Genomic DNA, 19531 nt, shown 5'->3' with positions numbered 1-19531 from the left:
TTTATATTACTATCTTAAACATGTTTACATTAACATGTAATTTGACCTTACATACATTGCAGTAGAATGTTCAACAGTGCAAAATATTCATGACATGTTTTTAAACAGCTAGAAGTGGCTTTATTGATTCACCACCCTGGGTATTCGAAACAACATAATACTTTTAAAAAAATTCCAAAGAATAGTATTCATGTATGTTTTATTTTAAATTAAATGTATGTATATGTTTAGCAATTTGTATTAGGTATATTGTACTTGTATTCAGGATTCATTTGATGCCTTGAACCAATGTACTTTGTATACATGTAGTTATAGCCATGGCTAATGTAAGTAGCATGTGTGTTCTGATATCTTTTGCACTATCTTGTGCTGTGTTGTTGGCAAATGGTATGCCACAGCCCACCGAAGAGTATCCATATATTGTTGAGCTTGATGTGAATAACTTGCTCTTGTACAATATTGCCTCTAAAATTAGCAGTGGCCCAGAATTGAGTGATGATGAGGTTCGTTCAGTTTTGACCAAGGTACTAAACACCCATCACATCACTCTTGAAGGAATAGATCTGTCTTCTGTTTTCAAAACCCTTAAACAGAAAGTAAAGAGTTTGTTTCAAAAATTAAAAAAATGTGTCAAGGCTGGAGGCAAATCAGTGGAGATGCAATTAAGGAAATGGAAAGAAAAGGAGTATTCATTAAAACTACATCATAAATCAGGCAGCCCCACGAAGCGTAAACTACAGGAAGATGTTCAGGAAGAAAAAAGTAAACGGATTAAGTTAGAAAGTGAATTAACTGTGTTAACAAATAAACTGGAACAAACAGAAGGCAAAAACCTAGAACTAGAACGTAGAGTTCAACGCCTGAAAAATCCAATGAAAAAAAAAAAAGGTGGGCGAGGAAAAAACAAAAATAAACTCAAATATACGCCATCCCAAAAATACAGACACCAAGCTAATGCACTGAAAGAATTTAAAAGTACAGTACAAGAAGGGGCAAAAAATGCTGGTTTTACCCCCCATTAAAATTGAAATTCAAAATGACAAGGCCAAGACAATCAATCTCATCTTTGAGGAGAGAGAAGGACCTATTACTGAAACTGGCATTGATGAGATGCTGTTTATTTTGGACTCCTTTAATATCCCACAAAAGGGATATCATGAATTAGCACAACGCTTTGCAGCTCTGCCACGATTGTTTTCAATCAATGAAAGAAAACAATCTATAAACTCTGAATGCCGGGTCAAAGAAATTGATGTAGTACATGGAAAAATAAGAATCACTGGAGTTTACCGTTCCTTAGAAGACTGTCTAACATCAGTACTCTCTGATCAAAAAAGGTCTCACTTAATTGTAAATAATAAAGTGAAAATAAAAATCAGTGGTGATGGTACAAGAGCCGGTAAAAAAACACATCTAGTCAATGTCACAATTACAATTATAGGAGAAGAAAGCTGTAAATCTGAACAAGGTAATTACCTACTTGCGCTTTTAAAATGCCCTGAAACTCATTCTTGTCTGAAAGTAGCTTTGTCAGATCTGATAGAGGAGTTTGATGGGTTGAGTGAAATAACTATTGATGGTAAAATTGTGAGTGTGGGAAAATACCTGGGTGGCGATTTAAAATTTTTAAATCAAGTTACAGGAATTGCTAGCTTCGCAAGCAAGTACTCTTGTTTGTGGTGCAAGTGCCCAAAGGAATCTCGATATGACATGACAAAAACATGGTCCATGACAGATGAAATGAAAGGTGCTCGTTCTGTGAAGGAAATTTTAAACTGTGCCTCGAAGAAGATGTTTGGGTGCATTGCAGAGCCACTTTTTAGATCTATTCCTGTCATTAATATTGTTCCAGATACATTACATTTGTTTCTGAGAATTTCTGACCAGATGATTTATCAGATCATAAAATACTTACAAGATGAAGACAACTTTGTTCGGATATCTGAAGAACGGCTTAGCAAGTGTCAACATTTACAGCGTTTTAAACAGTTTATTGAAAATGTTGGTATCCCAGATTGGAAATTCTTTATCAGTGATGGTAAACTGAATTACGACTCATTTACTGGCCCTGAACATCGCAGAATTATGGAAAATATAAACTTTGACACCCTTATCCCAGACCATCCAAAACTGTCTGGTATTAAGTCTTTGTGGACCGATTTCAAAGTGTCCCATGTCTGATGATCAGATTTCAGATTTTGAAAAGGCCGCACGAAAAACGGAAACGTTGTAGATTTTTGTCAACAAGGACTTGAGAAACTAAATCACCTGGTCACAAAATGGTATTTTCGCTCTACGAATTTCAGTAAGGCCGCTCTTAAACAGATTATACACAAACAATTCAGGATCAATAAACTAGAGGGAAAGTGTAGGCGTGCCCCAAAATTTCAAATGACTTGTACTGCTTGTAACAAAAGTGGTCATAATAAGAGAACTTGTAAAGGGCCAGAAAATACAATTGAATTTAATGTGGAGCCTTGAAACATTTGTTTCAAAGAAGCATTTTGAAGTTGGCTTCAATTGATTCGGCTAGCCAACTAGAATGAAACATTTTTTGTGTATATACATGGCTATACATTAGCTTATGTGTGTTTGGATTTAAGCTTTTACGCTTTACATTTGGGTAGATGTAAGCTGGTATTCTCTATTTTATCATTACTTGAGTCCTTGTCTGTTATAAATTGAGATGCCTACAATAACTTATTTCTTATCCATAATATATATGTATGGGTGGTGCATATATACTGGCAGGAAAACTTAATGTATTGATTTAGGCAGTGATTGTTTCATGTTCGCAGTGAGCGAAGTTTTGCAAGATTACCCGACAGTTGTCGTTTTTGTCACCATGATAATTTCACACCTCGATGTACGCAGTTAATTGCAGTATGCATTGCATTCTGTATCATGTCAACATTCACGTTTGTAACAACTAAAAAGCTGTAATAAAAAAAATAATTATATGAAAGTGAAACGTGCTAATAATTGACCATTGGTCTGCATCATACACCTCATTTATATTTTTATGCTTTTATACAAATTGCAATATGTGTGCTATTGTTTACCTATTTTGTGTCATTTTAGATACAGTTTTAACTTAAAAATTTTTGTACATTACAACATCAATCTCATGTCTGTATTTTTTTTTGTAATGTGTGCTATTGACAACTCATCGTGCAACTCAAAAGAGGTTTTGATATAACGTTAATATTTTTTGGCCAAACTGGTCAAAGCTTGCCAAAGAAAAGTTACAATTGTTTATCTGTCAAGTTGTTTTTCAAATGTATTTTATTATACTTCGGTTTGGAAGTGAATGGATTGTACAGGGTATTACTATTAGCAGTACAAGGTATGCTCAGGAATCACGAGGCTTAAATATGCAATTCCATTTTTCATCAAATTGATCCAAGCTTGCCAAAGTTATTTGTGTATCTTTATATCCATATTTATAAATATAAATGCAATACAAAGAACATAAGCATAATGTAAACCAATTTACTAGTGTTTGAACTGCCGAAACTGTGCTTATATGCAATCAAATCTTTAAAAAGAATTTGTGGTTACATAACATTAAAAAAAATGAAAACAAAAAAATAAACACTGACATCATACATGTGCCAAGTTCACACACACAAAAAATAAAATGCAACAGTGTAAGACCTAGAGCCAAGCATGATGATGTACGTACTATGTTTGTTACATTTTACATACTGCTGTGCATAGATTTGTGCATGTATTGAAATGATGTGTTTGATATATTGTGTTATAATTTTTACAAGAGCTGTCATACATTAACACTGAGCTCTTTGGGGAGTGCAAGAAATACTCTACACAAAGAAATTACAGAGGCATAAATGTTACCAAAGATTTTCATGAACTCTACTACTTTTGTGAATTGTGTTTTCCAAACTTGATCTAATGTTTCTGAGCCTGATGATTTATGCTGGTTGAATGTATACATGTACTTATTGCTGTACATAGACTTGTGCATGCATTGATATAATGTGTTTGATAATTGATATACTGTACTTTGTTTGATATACTGTACTATGACAAGTGTTGCCATACGGTACACAGCTCTTTGGGAATACTCCACACAAGGAAACTATAGAGGAATAAATGTTACCAAAGATTGAATGTACTCCACTACTTTTGTGAATTGTGTTTTCCAAACTTGATCTAATGTTTCTGAGCCTGATAATTTATGTTAGTTAAATGTTGTATACATGTACTTATCGTTGTACATAGACTTATGCATGTATTGAAATAATGTGTTTGATATACTGTGTTTTATATTTGACCAGAACTGTCATACAGTATACACTGAGCTCTTTGGGGAGTGCAAGAAATGCTCCACACAAAGAAACTACAGAGGAATAAATGTTACCAAAGATTTCATGAACTAATTTTGTGAATTATGTTTTCCATACTTGTTCTAATGTTTGTGTGTGTGTCAATTTGTGTATGCACGTTTTGTGTGTTTAGGTGTATATGTATGTGATGTTTTTACCAAGATGCAAAATGACACCAAGGAGCTATTTATAGCTCCTTGATGATACACTGTCATGTGTGTTGTGTGTATGTGTGTGTTTCAATGTATGTTTGTTTTTGTATATGTGTGCGTGCATGTTTATGTGTTTATATGTACATGTGCTATAGCGAATGATTGTGTATGTGTGTATACTTTGCGTGTATGTGTGGCCACACAGGGTTTGTAAACTTTGTATGTATGTATGTGTCTGTGTTATATAAATATGTGTGTGTGGGTGTGTGTGTGTGTGTCATGATTCTCTTTTGACCAACAAGCAAAAATACAATAACTAAACTAAGAAAATACATGTATGATGTAGTATTAGTCACCAATGAAGATGCTTGTAATCATGCCAAATCTTAAGAAATATAAAATTTGTCATAATACCAAAATAATCACATAACAATATGCAGAAACAACATAAACAACTTTTGTATTTACATGTAGATCTGCCCACTATAAAAAAAAAAAAACGAAAGAAAATGCCATAAACATCAAGCCTACAGTGTTCTGTATGCATGTAGATTTTACGATAATTTACCCATTTTCCATAATGGACGCGTCCGTATCGTAGTTTCGTAAGCTGGCGTGCGCATTGGACCGGAGAGCTCATGAATAATTCATGAAGCCGGCGGCGTACGTCGGTGACCCGCGGAACCCGGTCATTTTGAGCAAATGCGAATTTCCACCCCAAACTTTTCCATATGTTTGCACCAATGTTGTAGATCTCCAGAGCTTGGCCAATTTGGTACCGCATTTGGCCTGTCTTTCACTGTAAACAGGGTCTACAAACTTCTTTGCTTGATCGTATTTTGAAAACCTAATCAAGGCAAATTATATAGCCTAGGTCTAATGTAGGCCTGGCTAGATCTAGGTCTAGTCAACTTTATTCAATTTTGTACATCTACATATGTGTATGTTAAACCCCATTAAAATCTAGGTCTAGCTCCAAACCTAGATCTAAATCCTGGCCTAGGACATAGTCCTATATTATAGGCCAGCCTAGTCTATAGCCTAGGCCTAGCGAGGACAGGCCTACATGTAAATAGTAACAGATTTAGCTCCAGGGGAGGGGGGGGGGGAGAGATTCTTGCTATGAGTATTGCAGATGTATGTACAGTTTGTGAATGATCAGAAACTAATTTTGAATCTGAGATACAGCAATTAGGTTGACTTCATATAAATTCCACACTGTGCACAAGGGATTTTTTTTATTGAGAATTTGTACAATTTATCCACTTATTCCATTAGTTCTCTATAGAATAGTCATATAACTTGTGTAATAATGAATATTGCTATTCTTAATCTTTGATTTATGTTTATCACCGTTTGATGTTGCAGAAGAAGAGCATGAAGAGTACCCACTGGATGCAACATACCGCGGTACCAAGATATGAGTGGATTAGAGGAAACCCCTTATAAAAAAAAACCATGGTTTTACAACCGTAATCATGGTATAACCATGGTTAGGGGCGGTTTTACAATGGATCGATGGTAGTCCATGGTTTTAAATTCATAACCAAGGTAAATGTGTGGCGGAAGTGTGGTAATACCATTGTTAAAATACCATAGTTATAATAACATGATAAAAATGTCATTTTATGACGATTTTAAAACCATGGTTATAAAAACCATCATTATACCACAGTTTTAAGAAAGTTAAAAAACAATAGTTATAAAACCATGACAAAATCATCGTTCCACTTTGGTGAAAAAAACCATAGTAATTTAACCATGGTTGTAACCATGGTTTCACAGTAGTATAAAAACAATGGTTAGGAAACCTTGGTTTAACTCCCGTTCTACTAAGGTTGGAAATCAATGTTATAAAACCATGATTTAAACCATGGTTTTATGATAGCATAAAAACAGTATTTATAATACCATGGTTAAAATTCCGTTTTACCAAGGTTGAAAACGACGGTTATACACCATGATTTTAACCATGGTTTTAAGATAGTTTGAAAATGATGGTTATATAACCATGGTTTTAACCGTGGTTTAATGAGAGTGTAAAAACAGTGGTTACAAAACCATGGTTAAATTTCCGTTTCACCAAGGTTGAAAACGACGGTTATACACCATGATTTTAACCATGGTTTTAAGATTGTTTGAAAATGATGGTTATATAACCATGGTTTTAACCGTGGTTTAATGAAAGTGTAAAAACAGTGGTTACAATACCATGGTTAAATTTCTGTTTTACCATGGTTGAAAACGACGGTTATACACCATGATTTTAACCATGGTTTTATGATAGTTTGAAAATGATGGTTATATAACCATGGTTTTAACCGTGGTTTAATGAAAGTGTCAAAACAGTGGTTACAAAACCATGGTTAAATTTCCGTTTTACCATGGTTGAAAACGACGGTTATACACCATGATTTTAACCATGGTTTTATGATAGTTTGAAAATGATTGTTATATAACCATGGTTTTAACCGTGGTTTAATGAAAGTGTAAAAACAGTGGTTACAAAATCATGGTTAAATTTCCGTTTTACCAAGGTTGAAAACGACGGTTATACACCATGATTTTAACCATGGTTTTATGATAGTTTGAAAATGATTGTTATATAACCATGGTTTTAACCGTGGTTTAATGAAAGTGTAAAAACATTGGTTACAAGACCATGGTTAAACATTCGTCTTAGCAAGGTTGAAAACAACGGTTATAAACCAAAATTTTAACCATGGTTTTAAGATAGTTTGAAAACGATGGTTATATAACCATGGTTTTAACCGTGGTTTAATGAAAGTGTAAAAACAGTGGTTACAAAACCATGGTTAAATTTCCGTTTTACCAAGGTTGAAAACGACGGTTATACACCATGATTTTAACCATGGTTTTATGATAGTTTGAAAATGATTGTTATATAGCCATGGTTTTAACCGTGGTTTAATGAAAGTGTAAAAACAGTGGTTACAATACCATGGTTAAATTTCCGTTTTACCATTGTTGAAAACGATGGTGATATACACCATGATTTTAACCATTGTTTTATGATAGTTTGAAAATGATGGTTATATAACCATGGTTTTATCCGTGGTTCAATGAAAGTGTAAAAACAGTGGTTACAATACCATGGTTAAATTTCCGTTTTACCATGGTTGAAAACGATGGTTATACACCATGATTTTAACCATGGTTTTATGATAGTTTGAAAATTATGGTTATATAATTATGGTTTTAACCGTGGTTTAATGAAAGTGTCAAAACAGTGGTTACAAAATCATGGTTAAATTTCCGTTTTACCAAGGTTGAAAACGACGGTTATACACCATGATTTTAACCATGGTTTTATGATAGTTTGAAAATGATTGTTATATAACCATGGTTTTAACCGTGGTTTAAGGAAAGTGTAAAAACATTGGTTACAAGACCATGGTTAAACATTCGTCTTAGCAAGGTTGAAAACAACGGTTATAAACCAAAATTTTAACCATGGTTTTAAGATAGTTTGAAAACGATGATTATATAACCATGGTTTTAACCGTGGTTTAATGAAAGTGTAAAAACAGTGGTTACAAAACCATGGTTAAATTTCCGTTTTACCAAGGTTGAAAACGACGGTTATACACCATGATTTTAACCATGGTTTTATGATAGTTTGAAAATGATTGTTATATATAGCCATGGTTTTAACCGTGGTTTAATGAAAGTGTAAAAACAGTGGTTACAATACCATGGTTAAATTTCCGTTTTACCATTGTTGAAAACGATGGTGATACACCATGATTTTAACCATTGTTTTATGATAGTTTGAAAATGATTGTTATATATAGCCATGGTTTTAATCGTGGTTTAATGAAAGTGTAAAAACAGTGGTTACAATACCATGGTTAAATTTCCGTTTTACCATTGTTGAAAACGATGGTGATACACCATGATTTTAACCATGGATTTATAATAGTTTGAAAATTATGGTTATATAACCATGGTTTTAACCGTGGTTTTATGAAAGTGTAAAAACAGTGGTTACAATACCATGGTTAAATTTCCGTTTTACCATGGTTGAAAACGACGGTTATACACCATGATTTTAACCATGGTTTTATGATAGTTTGAAAATTATGGTTATATAACCATGGTTTTAACCGTGGTTTAATGAAAGTGTCAAAACAGTGGTTACAAAACCATGGTTAAATTTGCGTTTTACCAAGGTTGAAAACGACGGTTATACACCATGATTTTAACCATGGTTTTATGATAGTTTGAAAATGATTGTTATATAACCATGGTTTTAACCGTGGTTTAATGAAAGTGTAAAAACATTGGTTACAAAAAGCATGATTAAATTCCCGTTTTACCAAGGTACTAACTTTGTTAGTCTGGGCCTATAAAGCTTGTCACGACTAACTCAGCTGTGGACTAACGAAGGTTTTTCATTACTCGTATTTCGTAAAAAGACAGGCTTGACTATACACCATTTGTGGTTTCTGACTAACTTTCGGCCATCCAAAGGCATGACTAAAATTATAAAGGCCTGCGACCTGAATTACTAACTAAGCAGGGCCGTTGTTGTTGATCTTGAAGGTAGTCGGGCCGGGGGTGGCCGCTGGTGTTTTTTTTTTTTTTTTTAATAGGACTATATTATCTTTTTGTATAATTTCAAAATATGTCTGCCCAGTCACTAAACATTGTCTGTCTATACGTATATATATATCATTTGTCATTTTGAACCTGTCTACTTTATAATTGTGTTCAACACGAATTTCGCGCATTCCCCGCCTGCCCCCCCCCCCCCACCCCTCCCGCTCATTTTCGCGCCCTTTTTTTTTGCGCGTCGATGTACGGTACTAGTAGTACCACCGAGTACCTATACCACATGTGTAACGCACAACCCGCACATGTATGCTATACACACCATAGACAAATGCACACACACGTCACACGTAAACCGTGCAGATACAATCAGCTTAATGCTTCGAAGGCCAAGGGCTAGCTAAGCTTCAAGTTCATGAAATTCAGGCAATTAACTGCATTCAACTAATTTTTTAACTGAAACTATAGGAGAACAGACAAATTATGGAACTGTCAGGAGATAGTTAACGGTAAGTAAGCTTATCTAATCAGTAATCTGTTGGGCATTCTCGTGAATTAGTCCACTCCTGGCACCTCCTTGGCCTTGCATGACTCGGAAATTGAACACTCGGCGGATTGTGCGCGTACCGTACCAAGCCCGAGTAGAACCGTACGGTACTGCACTCTGCAGCAGGCAGTGTCACTGTCAGTGCAGTGGATTATTTCAAGAGTTTGCCTTAGTCTGTAATGTTGCTGCATTTATTTTGATTAGGAGTGTTGCATGGGTCTAGAAATGTATTCTGACTTCAACTTGAAGTTGAAGCCAGGCATTGGGGCTGGCTACATGTAGGGCCTAAAAGTTATTTATGGCTATTATTATAGGCTTGAGCTTGCCTTGGACTTTGCCTTTGGTCCTTTTTGGACTAGATTTATTATTATGGTGGAACACGTCGTACTCATAGCCTAGTCCCGGCCCTAGCCTAGGCCTAACTTAGGCTAGCGCTTGGCCTACCTGAAAAAAAAACTTGTTGGCTGCCATTGAGTATGAAGAAAAATTTTGTACTAGATCTCCTACTGGCTTAATTAACGTTAGACTATCGACTAGGGTCTAGATCTAGATCTATACTTTAACTTTTTAAAGTTTACGTTAACGGTTAGAGTACGGTGTCGGTGGTCCTAATTAATGTTATACTTTTGAACGGCAACAGCATTCAGTCCACTGATCTGTATTCTTTTTTTTTGATGGGTCTAGTCTCTAGGCCTAGGCTACAGACTCTGCTACTGCGGGTTAATTAGTCCTCATTTAATTAGTAATACTTGATCAATGGATCAGCTAGCTGCAAAGTAGTATGTTTTAATAAATCCTTTATTTTTAAGCGGGAGTACAATTCATATGTCTGTATATGTTTTTCCATGTGAAAATCTTTTTTTTTTTTGGTAAGTTCAGAGTGTGGTTGTGGGAACGTGGCTGGCTCCTTGTTTCGACGATTTCTACAGCATGCATGCACATTACGATAGTAGATCTACACAGTTGTACACAACTGAAAGATATGCGCATTTTCCTAGCCATAGCGGCGATGATTGTTACCAAAAGAAAAGTAATGCCAATAGTTCTAGTGTTTACTTTCGAGTCTCCTTGGTATTTTCATATATAGGCCCGCGCGCCTACAACTAATCATGAAAAATCCGAGGCCAAACCACGTAATGTGGAATTTCGTCACAAATGGGTTAAGTTATTAATTTAGGAAGTGTTGTTCCATATGTCCGACTGTGTCACTAATAGTGGAATTGTCTGAAATTTGTATGAATTTTAAGTATGGTTGGTTATTATGAAATGAATGAATTTTCATGTGATGAAAAATGGAAATACCATCGCTGGACCGTTGTGTCGTAATAGTACTGTATCTTAATTTCAAATCAAAATTTTTAATAGACTACAATACAATTTTCTTTCCTGGTAGCGGGAAGTTAAAGGGATGGTCCAGGCTGAAAATATTTATATCTAAAAGTATATAAATGGAGTAAAATTCACAGAGTAAAATGCTGAAAATTTCATCAAACTTGGATATCAAATAACAAAGTTATTGATTTTCAAAGTTTATCAATATTTTTTGGAATATGCACATCATCATGAATATTCAATAGGTGGGCTGATGATGTCACATTTCAATTTTTTCTTATGTCATTACATGACATCGTAAATGTTTCATTTTTTCATACATGTGTAAATGATGTGTCTCCATTATGATGAAATAAGTTGAGGCAATAAATAACTAGTCCACTTAATCAGTTGTCAATCCAATTGTTTTAGTTCTTGGTAGCAATTTTTTTTATTAAACCAAATTTCACATAATAAAACACAAAAGAACAAGTGGGGATATGACATCACCAGCCAACCTAATGAATATTCATAAAGACATGCCTAGAACTGTTTCACCGGAATAATATCATTTGAAATTCAAAAACTTTATTTGTTATTCGATTTTGATTAAATTTTTAGAATTTTGCTCTGTAAATTTTCTTCTATTTATTGAGATATAAATATTTCCAGCCTGGACCATCCCTTCAATTTTACTAATATTCGAAGACAGGAAACTAATACTAGAAAAAAAGATAAATGAATGGAATATGTATCACCAAACCCAGACAAACATTGGAATATGTCTTGTTTGCCTCTTGCATCGAGGCAAAAACTGAATATTTGTGTCCATGTACATGCAATATCTTTTGATTACACACATTTATCCTGAAAGCTCTTTGCATACATTATTATTTATTCAAAATTCAGGTTTAGTAAGAAAATCAATTACTTTTCATTCCAGGTACAAATTTTTATTGATATATGGCCAAAATCAAAGAAGGGTGTTGGTAACCAACAAGTCAGAGGAGACCTCAAAACAGGAGCTGCTTAGGGTGGTGTGCACAACATTTGGAGTGAAAGAAGAAGATATTTTTCCTGCAGACATGGCAAGACAAATTCTACGATTTTGCAGACATGGAAGAGGACGAACTTGTGACAGGGCCATTGAGAGTAAAAATTACAAACTACCTGTGGTCCTCGGTGCACAGCAACTGGTGAATGGTGGAGAGTAAGTATCTGGTACCAAACAGAAACCCCAATTAACTCTCAATGTGCCATAGTCTTGCCCAAGTGCATGCCATTTAATTTCTTTGGCAATTGATTCATCCTTCTAGATAAATATTTTACTTGATAATGGCCAAACTTAAAGGCATTTCTCTTTTTCACATGACATAGTTATATATGAGACTCAACCAGAAGGATTATTAAAGAGGATTAGAACTTGGCCAGTAAAAACGCTTTAAACGTGTATGGGGCACCTTAAGAGTTGATGAATTAAGTAAATGTGAGTAAATGCATAAAATATGAGAATATTTCTTGCATTATAACTTACTAATGTTTGAGTATCACTATTGATGCAGGAATCTTACAGTGGCTACATTGTTGTGACATTTTGTAATGCATTTCTCTGTTAGATTTTACCTAAAGTTAATTTTTTAGTCTAATTCGCATGTATATGGTTCTGCTATGGTCTTTCACCAAATGTTAACTGGTACAGTGTGTTTGTGACAGATAGTCGCAAAGTGTGACCAAGTGGAGCTTTTCTGTTCTTGTCTTTGGCAACAAGACTGGCGTGTCGTTGCATAAAACTTGCTATTATAGTAAAATTTGCTGTAAATATCTATTAAGGACTCGGATGAAAAGTGATTTGACAGAAACTAAATGAATGAGGATTCTAAATCTATTTGTTTTTTCTTTTTTAAGTATAATTTTTTATTCTTTGTTTTTTCTTTTTTTAAGTATAATTTTTTATTCTTTCCAAATCTGACACTGTTGCAAGGCACATAGAGTGGATGAGCACTGAAAAAAAGGCAGCCAGACTTCAAGAGAGTTGAGTTCTGCATGCAGAAGACACTGGCAGACAGAAGGGCATGGATCATAAATTCTGTCCCTCGGCCAAGGATCACTGATGACCGACTGAAGTATCCTTGGCTCTTTGATGAGGATCAGGTAATCTATGCAGAGTTTTCTCACCAGATTTTGAAATATACTGAATATCCCGAGATTGATTGAATGCTGACGGACGTTGATAGAGTTGCTTACTCAATGTTTCCCTATTACAGTGATTTACAGAATGTATTGGAAACTTCTAACTCCACATGGATTATCCAAACTTGCTCATAAACTTAATTTATTCAAGACTGCGTAAGGTGTGAACTTCATATGTGGTCCTTGTATGTAAAATTCAGGTTATTTTCTTGTCAAAGCAATATCACCTAAACGGCTTGAGGTATGGATGTAAAAACTTGGTGTTTAACATGTACCATCATTAGGAAGACGATTTGAATGGATTTTGGAATATGTAGGTCAAAGGTCAATTTGTGAAATTTATTTGTTTAAACACATGGGCCCGTATTCTGATAGCAGGTTTAATTTAACCCTAGTCTAAAGTTAACCCTAGTTTAATTAAACCTCCTCTAAACCTCACCTCTGGTCCAAGTGTAGTTTAATTATTTTGGTATTCTGATAGCCGGGTTTAACTAAACCTGGGTTAAACCCGGGTTTAAAATTCTTTTTGAAAATAATAACCCTCTTTTAACCAAGACTAGCACCTTTTTGGTAAATTACTGCTGCAGGGGTGATTGCAACAAAGTTGAAAAAATGGCACTAAAGTCGTTTTTTCTTTAAAAAATTGATATTATGGAAACTAATAACAACTATTGTAGTGAAAGAAAAGCATTCATCACCCATATATGGTAAGAAATTTTCATTTCAATTATATTTATTTTTGTTAATTACTAAAACATTTCAACCCCAAACCGAGTGACCTGCACAGTTTTTTGAGTATCAGTCCCATTTATTTATTTTCATGTTTGTCAAAATCTAAATTGAATAGATTCCCCTCAACCACTCTAGACTAGAGTCTAGACCCTAGTCCTAGATCTAAAACAATAAGCTAAGAGGTCGACGTCTTTATTCTAACTTTAAGTAAGGGATTTTTTTATAACTTTTTGAGAGTAGTCTTGGGTCTAAATAGGCCTATAGTTAGATCTGGCCTAGGCCCAATTGTTTGGAGGAGAATTGAACATAGTTTTTACTAACTAAGTTAGGCCTAGGCCTATTTGATTTTTTTTTTACTTTCCTGAAGCAAAACATAGTCTAGTGAGTTAGTGGAGCAACCAAGACTGAAGATAAATATTGGTCTAGGCCTAGAACAGCATTCATGACTTAGGCTGGCTTAGCTTAGGGACAGGGATAGATTATAGTACTATTCTAAAGTAACCTTAGGCATAGGCTAGATCTAGTGGAATGGATCTGATTTGTCTTAGACAAAAAGCTTTGAACAGTCTCTGTATTGGTTGTTCCGCTGAATTATGACACTCTACGTTGGCCTCTCTCACCAAGGCAATGTTATATGACAGTAAAATGTCAGAATTTTTAAAATAAATCCCCAGAAACAACGGTTATTCCTGTCTACAGACAGTACAGTGTTAGATCTGATTATCGCTGCATTGCTTGCCAAGTAACTGGGCCTGGCTAAATTTAGAATTAGTCCAAGACATCTCTCTACTCCTGTTTTAGGTCCATATCTGTTTCTTTTAAGAGTTTGTTATTCAAACATTTTTGGGGACTCGTTTAGGTTTCCAGATCCAGGACTAGAAAACAGGCCCAAACCTAGACCAACAGCTCAGTCTTGACTAACCCAGGGAGCTCCCTGGGTTAAGTCTTGACTAGACTAGGCCTGGCCTAGATTTATGTAAGAATTTAGATCTAGGCCTAGGCCTAACGTTAGTCTGTGCTATATATTCATTCTAGATTTCTAGCCTAGCCCTAACTGGCTGATCTAGTCTACTGTATGATCTAGAATCTCTAATGCTGGCCTAGATCTAGACTAAATAACTTAGACTAAAAGTTAAACCCTATCTAGACCTAGAACTAGATCTATATCAATGTAATACATGTAATAGGTCTAGATCTAGAGATTTGTAGACTCTCAACATGCTCAATGTAGATTCTAAATAAATAAAAAAGTAAATGTTGGCTAGTCTCGAGGCTAGTCTACAGTAGATCTAATCATCTAACGTTAGGCCTTAAAATAAAGTAGGCTGGAGATCTAACGTTGGATTATTTCTATTACTAGATCTAAAGGATCTAGACCTAGATCTAAAGCTAGGGACTGTAGTTCGAGATCTAAAGTTAGAGGTCTAGCAACCCCCTTAAAACTAGTACTAAGCCTACAGCTACATGTTGTTCTCTGTGTAGCCAAACAACAGTTAGCATTGTCTTAATCTTATTTTGGTTTGTGTAGTTACCGTACAAACACATATTTTGATGAATGAGAAAATGTGCCTTGCAGATTATTTTACCTCAAGTCAAAACCTCGTGTTCTAAATTTCATGAGCATACATGTAGGCCTATGTCATAAAATGAAGAAGCAGTTCAATCCATTAGATGTGTTTACACATTTATTGATTTAATATGCTGTCACCATGGCAACACAGTTTCCAACACACACAAATATATGTCTTGCAGATCTATACCTCAAAACCAATGTGTGAGCCAACTTTTATAAGAATTAGTTGAAAACTAATGAAGGAGTTCAGATTTTCACCTAATTTCATTATGTAATATGTTGTTACCATGGCAACATGATTTCTCATACATACAAAAATATGTCTTGCACATCTTCAACTTAAGACTAATGTGTGTGCCAAATTTTATGAGCATTGGCTGAAAAAAGATGGGAGTTCGAACTACCAAATTCTCACCTTATTTTCTTTATTTGATATGTTGTTACCATGGCAACACGATTTCTGATACAGACGAAAATATATCTTGGACATCTTCACCTCAACATTAATGTATGTGCCAAATTTCATGAGAATTGGTTAAAAACTGAGGAAGTAGTTGGAACAGCAAGATTTATACATAGTTTTTGCCATAATATACCGTTACCATGGCAACACAATTTCCGACACATGGAAATATGTGTCTTGCACATCTTTACCTCAAAACCAATGTGTGAGCCAACTTTCTTGAGAATTGGTAGAAAACTGATAAAAGTATTTTAAACGGCAAAATTTTTGCCATAATATACTGTTTCCATGGCAACACAATTTCCAAAAAAGAAAAAAAAAATTCTTACACCTCCTTACCTTGAGAACAATGTGTGTTCCAAATTCCATGAAAATCGGTTAAAAACTGAGGAAGTAGCTTGCAATGCAATATAGGCATACATTCTAAAAAAATTGTTGGCCATGATTTGTTGGATTTAAACAAGGCTTAAACTACCCCCAGCGCGAGTTTAACTTTTTGAAGATTTATTACCACACTTAGACCAGGGTTAACTTAAACCTTGCTATCGGAATACGAAACTTAAACCTTGCTATCGGAATACGAAACTTAAACCTAGGTTTAAATATGGCAGTTTATTACCACACTTAGACCAGGGTTAAGTTAAACCACGCTATCAGAATACGGGCCATTGTCACCTTAACAATTTGAAATATAAATGTGAAACTTGGTGCTAACATGTACCACTATAGGAGATGATCTGGATATATTTTGGAATATGTAGCTCGAAAGTAAATTTGTGAAATTCAGGTAATATCTTTGTTAATGCAATGTCACCTTAACAGTATGAAATATGGATGTAAAACCTGCTAGCATGTATCACTGGGAAGAGGATGCATTGAGTAGTGTATGTTTCATTGACTGTTTTTGAAAATTTGACTCAATGTCTCTAATCTTCAAATTAAAGGTCTAGTCCACCCCAGGAAAATGCTGATTTGAATAAATAGAGAAAAATCAAACTAGCATGAAATTTTAAAGTTTCGCTTATTTTCAACAAAACAGTGATATGCACAACTAGGTGAGCCAATGATGTCACTCACTATTTCTTTTGTTTTTTATTGTTTGAATTATACAATATTTCAATTTTTACGAATTTGATGATTAGGACCTCCTTGCCTGAAGCACAAAATGTTAAAATAATTGAATTCCACGTGTTCAGGGACGAATGAAACTTCATTTCACATGACAATGACGAGAAAATCAAAATATTTCATACTTCATATAATAAAATACAAAAGAAATAGTGGGTGAGTGATGTCATCAGTTCCCTCATTTGCATACCGACTGAGGTGTGCATATAAGCGTTTTGTGAAATGAAGCAAAACTTTAAAATGTCATAACTTTCTTATTTTACTTCCGATTTTGATGAAATTTTCAGTGTTATGCTTGTTGAATTTTTCTCTTTTTATTCAAATCAAGGTTTTTTTTTTTTTTTTTTTGGGGGGGTGGACTTGTCCTTTAATCTTGCCATATCTGTGTTACCTCTGTGTGTGAAAAGTACATTAATTTATTAGTTTATTCAGGGATTTTTTTTTTGTATATACATATAGTCTTTCTACCTTGTCTTCTCAGTCAAACCAAATCTTATAAGATCAACAGCAAAAAAAAAAAACAGTTTTCAGGAGTATATGACATCATTCTGCATTCCATACTTAATTAAGCTTGACATATCTGTGCTAACTCTTAATTTATTTAGAATATTTATGATTGTTTAATGCCTCCGCCAACGAAGTGGCCGGAGGCATTACGTTTTCGGGTCGTCCGTACGTCCGTCCCGTTTTGTTTTGTCGAAATCTCAAGAACCGTGGAGTGGTTTTACATCAAACTTGGTATGAGGGTATATCCTGGGGGGATAATACTTTGTTTTGATTTTATGGTCATGGGTGAAAGGTCACAGAGGTCGTTATATACCTTAAAATGTCCTGTTCTTGTGATAACTTAACCATTGGAGCTAATAACTTCAAACTTGGTACATTCTTTATATACATAATAGAGGGAGAATGATCTGATTGGATTTTGGGGTCACATGGTCAAAGGTCACAGAGGTCAGTATGCCTTAAAATATCTTGTTCTTGTGTAACTAAAGGAATGTTAGAGGAAGTAACTCCAAACTTGGTACATATATGCTTGATATGGGGGGGGGGTAATTTGGGGGGGTTGCAGGGCCAAGTTCAAAGGTCATATACTTACAACTTTTTTATCCATTTAGTAATTTTCTTGTGTTTTATGAATACTAAAAATTATTTTCATATATCAAGTTTGATTGTAGGTCAGTGTATGCATGAAATAGTTCTTGTGATAAACCAAAGACTTCGATAGATCAATTTCAAATATGGACAATGCATACATTATGACATTGACTTGAGAAGTTCAAAGGTCTAAGAGTTCATGTCTCTTGTCACAATTGCTTGTAGATTCAATATTAATGGTTCTTGGATGCATATATGAGAGTGATCAATATGATAATAGAAAATATCAATCAAGGTTTTCCGTTGGGTAGATTTAATTTTATTGAATAATTTTTGCCTTATCCAAATATAAGTGAACACCAAATGTTCAGGCCAGCTATGGTACAATGTAGGAATCGAACTCACGATCTCCTGGTTACTAGACAGGCGTCATACAACTAGACCACCAGGAATTAAGCCCGATGGATATTGGCTGCTATTATGTGATATATCAACACAGTACTGTACCTGCTGCTATTATGTGAATCAAACCAGCTACCAGCCATCGGGCTTCTCGGTGGTCAAGTGGTATGATGCCTGTCTGATAACCAGATGGTCGTGGGTTCGATTCCTACCCGAGCCGGCCTGTAAAATTTTTTCTTAGCAGCTCAAACATGCACTGAACATTCAGTGTTTATTTATGTTGGGATAAGGCATAAATTATTTAATATAAAAAGAATAGAACAAATTTGAAGATTTATGGGAAATTACCTGTGCAACATATTTCTGATCTAGTGGCAATGGCGGAGGCATAAATTTCGACTGTGTGCAGTCGAGAATCCATCTAGTTATTTTCTTTTGTTTTTCGTATAAAGTCTTTCTAACATGTCTTCTTGGCCAAATCAGTTATATGAAATCACTAATCAGCAGTAATAAAACAGTTTTCAGGAGTACATGTATACATTCCTTACTTAATTTAGCTTGCCATATCTGTGCTAACTGTTTGTGTGAAAAGTACAAAATTTATAAAGAATGTATTAAAATTTATGTGGGTTCTTTTATAGATATGTATTCAAACCTGCCATGTATAAAGACTTGCCTCTTTTGTCAGCTAACTTGGGTAATGTTTCCAGAGCTGTACATGTAGTACTGTATTAGATGTGTTTGACTTTATTTTTATTAAAAGTTTTCATTGCGTTGTTCTTAACACTGATTTGCATTTTGTCCCTTTTTAGGTCATTGTGTGATCACTCACTGATTGATACAATAAGTGGCGATGTGTATAGTGTGGAATATGACCTCTGTCATATTATCTGTCTGACTGACCTACAATTTTAAATGTAATTTCTTATTATACCATCACCAATGTGGCTCTTTGATGATGTAGCCGAATGTGTACATTGTAACTGTATTTTAATTGACTCTTTTCTTTCG

General features: G+C 34.7%; 1 long non-coding RNA gene across 1 annotated transcript; it reads left to right on the top strand.

Annotated features, from left to right (window-relative positions):
• Nucleotides 1–9438: 9438 nt before the first annotated feature.
• Nucleotides 9439–19304, top strand: LOC129258232 (uncharacterized). The gene is made up of 3 exons (XR_008584234.2): nt 9439–9585; nt 11878–12144; nt 12916–19304. It is a non-coding gene; the product is annotated as an uncharacterized LOC129258232 (long non-coding RNA).
• The last annotated feature ends 227 nt before the right edge of the window (nt 19305–19531 follow it).

This window comes from Lytechinus pictus, chromosome 10, assembly GCF_037042905.1.
Source record: "Lytechinus pictus isolate F3 Inbred chromosome 10, Lp3.0, whole genome shotgun sequence".
Taxonomy (NCBI): domain Eukaryota; kingdom Metazoa; phylum Echinodermata; class Echinoidea; order Temnopleuroida; family Toxopneustidae; genus Lytechinus; species Lytechinus pictus.
Note: the sequence above shows the minus strand (reverse complement) of the source record. Positions and strands in the feature narration are given on the sequence as shown.